This window comes from Eriocheir sinensis, chromosome 9 (genome assembly GCF_024679095.1).
Source record: "Eriocheir sinensis breed Jianghai 21 chromosome 9, ASM2467909v1, whole genome shotgun sequence".
Lineage (NCBI taxonomy): Eukaryota > Metazoa > Arthropoda > Malacostraca > Decapoda > Varunidae > Eriocheir > Eriocheir sinensis.
Window position 1 is genome coordinate 11,740,378 of NC_066517.1, and position 6,299 is coordinate 11,746,676.

At 38.8% G+C, this 6,299-nt stretch overlaps 1 pseudogene; it reads right to left on the bottom strand.

The window, feature by feature from the left end:
- Positions 1-6,299, bottom strand: part of LOC126996280 (lachesin-like) — a 35,643-nt pseudogene that overhangs the window by 24,865 nt on the left and 4,479 nt on the right.

Here is a 6,299-nt window from a genome sequence, read left to right on the forward strand (position 1 = left end):
TCATATAAATAGAAAATACTCGTACGTATAAAAAAGATAAAAAAAACATCATGTGGCAATAGATAAAAAAGTTGACCTGACTGAGCAAAACCAATGTGGTTTTTGGATTCAGCACATCAAAATTGTCCTAAATCAGTTAAAAAAACAAACTTAGACGATAAATTTGTTGTTGGCCAATGAATTAGTAATACCACCCTGTTTGCCTTTGAATGTAGAAAAGGAATAATTTATAGACTACTTAACTTAGAAAAATGATTAATCACCCCTTCGTGGTCTCTTTTTACTGGTTTAATTTATTTGATTAGTTTCATGGTCACCTTAGTTAGTCAAGCATTATATCCTTGCTTTTTTCTTTATTTTCTTTATCATGTTACCCCGATAGTCGCTCTTATTTTTACTGGTATTTTTACTTTATTTTATTATTTTTTCGGTTATTTTAGTTAGCCTAGCATTACTACCCTTCTCTTTTTTCCCTCATTTATTTACGTCCTCTGTTTTACTACTAATGTTACCCCAAAACTCGCTCTCTTATTATTACTGTCATTTTTATTTTATTTTATTAGTGTTTACGTCACCTAAGTTAAGCAGTAGTTCCTTTGTCTGTTTTTTTTTCTTAATCTATTTTCTTCACCTAATCCACTACTATTATTACCCAAATTCCGCTTAATTACTCTTACTGTTAATATTTTGGTCTTATACTTTCTCAGTGACTCTAGTTATCTTTTTTATTTTTATTTTCCGGACGGTAATTCGTGCTTCTATGACTTCTTGCTATATAATCCCCTCGGTTATTAAATTATTTCCACCATTGAATCGATATTTTGGTCTCATATATTTCTCTTTCTGCATAATTATCTGTCACTACTTATTCTCACGCCTATTTTTTTATTTTTTTTATTTTTTTTTTTATTTCGTGTTCCTATATTTTCTTGCTCTTTAATTCCCTTCTCTATTTAATTACTCCCACCTTGACATCGATAGTTTTTACTCTTTTTCTCTCTCTTTCTGTATAATTATCTTTCACTAATTATTTTCATGTCTAGTTATCTTTTTTGTAATTTATTCTGTTTTCTTGCTCTTTAATTCCCTCCTCTATTTAATTATTCCCTCCTTGACATCGATATTTTTTACTCTTTCTCTCTTTCTGTATAATTATCTTTCACTAATTATTTTCATGTCTAGTTATCTTTTTTGTAATTTATTCTGTTTTCTTACTCTTTAATTCCCTCCTCTTTTTAATTATTCCCACCTTGACATCGATAGTTTTTACTCTTTTTCTCTCTCTTTCTGTATAATTATCTTTCACTAATTATTTTCATGTCTAGTTATCTTTTTTGTAATTTATTCTGTTTTCTTGTTTCATAATTCCCTCCGTTATTTAATTTTCTTCCCACCTTGACGCAGTATATTTTAACTCTTCCTCGTCTACAACTCTCTCTCTCTCTCTCTCTCTCTCTCTCTCTCTCTCTCTCTCTCTCTCTCTCTCTCTCTCTCTCTCTCTCTCTCTCTCTCTCTCTCTCTCTTCCGGCAGCCTTTTATTTCTTTTTTCGGTGGTGGAATTTTGCTCTTTTCTTTTTCCTACAATTACTTTATTTAATTAAGTAACACATTTCCCTTTTATGTTTTTTTTAATCTTTTTGGCTAGTTCAGTGTTTTCTATTTCTCTCTTCAGTTTAGCAACACAACTCTCATATATAATTATTTTTCGTTTGTTCCTCTCACTTTCCCTCTCCTTCTCCTTTTCTTCCTTCTCCCTATTACTCTCCCTCTTCCTCTCTTTTTCTCTCTGTCTGTCTATCTTGCTTCTTCCTCTTGCTGTCCCTCTCCCTCTGTTTGTCTCTCTGTCTATCTGTTTTTCTATCTATCTTTCCACCTCTTCACTATTTCCTATTTCTTTAATTACTACTTCTTTATCTGCTAGTTTACTTTTTGCTATTTCACTATTAAATTCAGTAACACGTCTCCCTTATGCATTATTTTTTACTATTTCACCATTTGCTATTTCACTATTTAATTCACTAACACATCGCTCTTATTTCATTATTCTTTTGCTATTTCACTCAACTCATAAAAAAACACCCCCACGAATCCTCTTTCTATTCCTTCTTCTACCTCTGAGTGATATTTTGATTATTTACGTTTTGTTTTTCTATATAAACATATCTCGATCTTTATTAATGTCCACCTTTTAAATTTCTGGGTCTATAAAAAGTTCTCTGTGTGTTTATAATGACGCTTTTTCTCTCTAATGTTTGGGAATAAGATAAACTACTCTGTTTTTTCTCTCATGTACGCTCTTTAATCTCTTCTCAACCCGGTTTAATCCCTTTCTTAACGGATTATTAAGGGGGATTACGCCGGATTAGAGTAGGGAGCCTTAGAAGTAATACATTTTCTCTCTTGCGTAGCCTGCTCAGTGTTATACGAGAGAAGAAGAAGAGGACTTTTATACCGCGATTAATTTAGACCTGGCAGTAGTAGTAGTAGTAGTAGTAGTAGTAGTAGTAGTAGTAGTAGCAATGATAATAATGATAATAATAATAATAATGTGACAACCGTAATAACGTGATTAATTCGTAAATTCCTTCGGTAATGTATTTGTTGTTGAAACCTTTTTGAGCGCGCGCAGGTGTGTATGTGTGTGTGTGTGTGTGTGTGTGTTCCTCTCTTTTTTAATTTATTCTTTTTTTTAATTCCGTGCAGCGAACTCATAACACTAACATTTCTACCTCGATGATGAGCCTCGACGTTTTTACCCTGAAAGATATAATATTTACATCCTGGTACACACACACACACACACACACACACACACACACACACAGCCCGGTAGCTCAGTGGATAGAGCGTCTGCCTGCAACCAGAAGGACCGGGGTTCGATTCCCTGGCCGGGTGAAGATAAGTTGGGTTTATCTTCTTTCACGTGTAGCCTCTGTTCACCTAGCAGTGAGTAGGTACGCGACGTCAGGCGAGGAGTTGTGACCTCGTTGTCGCGGTGTGTTGTGTATGAGTGGTCTCAGTCCTACCCAAAGATCGGGACTATGAGCTCTGTGCTCTTCCGTAGGGGAAAGGCTGGCTGTCTCGAGAGAGACCCGCAGCAGACCAAGAAGTGAATTACACACACACACACACACACACACCTTTCCACTTCTGACCTTCTATCTGATCGCCAGTATGGGTTCCGCAAGGGTCGTTCTACTGGCGATCTTCTTGCTCTCTTAACTGACTCTTGGTCATCCTCTCTTAGCCGTTTCGGTGAAACTTTCGAAGTTGCGCTAGATATATCGAGAGCTTTCGATGAAGTCTGGCACAGGTCTTTGCTCTCTCAACTGCCCTCTTACGGTCTCTATCTTTCTCTCTGTTCCTTTATCTCCAGCTTCCTTTCCGGCCGTTCTATCTCCGCTGTGGTAGACGGTCACTGTTCTTTCCCTAAACCTATCAACAGTGGTGTTCCACAGGGCTCTGTTCTATCACCCACTCTCTTCCTGTTATTCATCAATGATCTTCTTTCCATAACAAACTGTCCTATCCATTCATACGCTGACGACTCCACTCTGCATTATTCAACTTCTTTCAACAGAAGACCTTCTCGACAGGAAACGACAGATTGGAGGCTGCAGAACGCTTAACCTCAGACCTTGCTATCATTTCCGATTGGGGTAAAAGGAACCTTGTGTCCTTCAGTGCCTCAAAAACTCAATTTCTCCACCTACCAGCTCGACATATAGTCTTCCAAACACCTATCCCCTATTCTTCGATAACACTCAGCTGTCACCTTCTTCAACACTAAATATCCTTTGTCTATCCTTAGCTCAAAATATCAACTGGAAACTTCACATCTCCTCTCTTACTAAATGAGCTTCCTCGAGGTTGGGCGTTCTGTACCGTCTCCGCCAGTTCTTCTCCCCCGCACAGATGCTTTCCATTTATAGGGGTCTTGTCCGCCCTCGTATGGAGTATGCATCTCACGTGTGGGGAGGCTCCACTCACACAGCTCTTCTGGACAGAGAGGAGTCTAAGGCTTTTCGTCTCATCAGCTCTCCTTCTCTTACTGATGGTTTTCTACCTCTTAAATTCCGCCGCCATTTTGCATCTCTTTCTATCTTCTATCTATATTTTCATGCTAACTGCTCTTCTGAACTTGCTAACTGCATGCCTTCCCCCCTTCCCGCGGCCCCGCTGCAAACGACTTTCTACTCATGCTCATCCTTATACTGTCCAAACCTCTTGTGCAAGAGTTAACCAGCATCTCCATTCTTTCATCTCATTCACTGGTAAACTTTGGAACAGCCTTCCTTTACCTGTATTTCCTCATGTCTATTACTTGACCTCTTTCAAGAAGAGTGTATCAAGACACCTCTCCACCCGAAATTAACCTCTCTTTTGACTACTCTTTACTGTTATCTATTATGGGAGCGGCGAGGAGCGGGCTTTTTTTTGTACTCTTTTTGTTGCCCGTGAGCCGTGTCCTTTGATGTAATAAAAAAATAAAAAAAAACCCACTGGCACAACTGGTAGAGCGCTGCGCTGCCAGGCTTCACGGTCTGACAGGGCGGCGATTCGAGCCCGCTCAGGCCGGATTCTTTCCGTTGACTAGGAGTGGTTACTGTCCCCCCTTGAACAAGGGGGATGGGATGTGTGGTGTGTGAGGTCCTGGCAGTACTCATAGATCGACGATAAAGTACACTTGCTCATGTCGGGAGAGTACCTGCTGGCGATTACGAGTCGCACGCACACACACACACACACACACTCACACACACACACACACACACACACACACACACACACACACACACACACACTAACCTTGTCTTATTTATTTCTTTATCTATTTACTTCATCTATTCCACTCCCCCCAAAATATCCTCTTACTCCTACTTTCTCTTGCTTTCACTCATACTTTACTTCTACTTTTCCTTCCTTTACTTTACTTTGCTTTACTTTACTTTTACTCTACTTTACTTTTCCTTACTTTATTTTTACTTAACATTACTTTACTATACTTTACACACTCACACACACACACACACACACACACACACACACTATTAAAAAGAAGATAAGTTAGTAATGTTGGCGGCACAAAAGGCTTAGCAAGGACTATAAAGACAAAAATTATGGGCTCATTTCTCGTGATTTCAGTGAGGTGTGTTGTTGTTGTTGTTATTATTATTATTATTATTATTATTATTATTATTATTATTATTATTATTATTATTATTATTATTATTATTATTATTATTATTATTATTATTATTATTATTTTTTTCTTTCGTTCTTTCTTCACTACAACAACAACAACAACTACTACAACTACTACTACTACTACTACTACTACTACTACTACTACTACTACTACTACTATTCCCATTCTCTTTTCTTTTTTTCTTTTCTTTTTTTCTTTCGTTCTTTCTTCACTACAACAACAACAACAACTACTACAACTACTACTACTACTACTTGACTGTGGCCGACAACCATCTTTATTTAATCTACTACTACTACTACTACTACTACTACTACTACTACTACTACTGCTACTATTACAAAAACAACAACAACAATCATAACTATCACCACAAACAAAAAAAATCACCCCCATCACCCCCATCTCACCCCGCAAACAACCTCTTTCCACCCCCACAAACATTCCCCCCCTCCCTAACACACCTGGCCACACCTTACCTGTGACTCTGAGCTGGTAGGACACGGAAGTCTTGGGTTCTGTGTTCACTTGACACTCGTACACGCCGGCGTCCCTCAGCTGGGCGAACTTGATCTGAAGCGTCCAGTTTTCGGATTTGTCGGGATGAATGACCTGGGAGAGATAGAGGATAATAAGGATGAGGCTGAGAGGTAATGGAAGGGATGGGAGTAAGAGGTAAGGGCAGATGAGAAGGAGGAGTGGGGGAAGTGAAGGAAAGGTAAGGTAAGGGCAGGTTGGAGTAGGAGTGAGTGGGAGGTGAGAGGGAAGATGAAGGAAAAGGTAAAGATAGGTTGAAGTAAGAGTGAAGAGCAAACAGAGGGAGGTGAGAGGGGAAAGGAAGGAAAGGTAAGGTAAAGATAGGCTGGAGTAAAAGTAAAGGGCAAGTGAGAGGGAGGCGTGGGGTAAGTAAAGGAAAGGTAAGGTAAGGGCAGCTTGGAGTAAGAATAAAGGGCAAGTGAGAGGGAAGAGTGAGGGGAAATGAAGGAAAGGTAAGGTAAGGACAGGTTAGAGTAATAAGAGTAAAGAGCAAGTGAGAGGGAGGTGAGAGGGGAAACGAAGGAAAGGTATTATTAGGGCAGATGGGATTAAG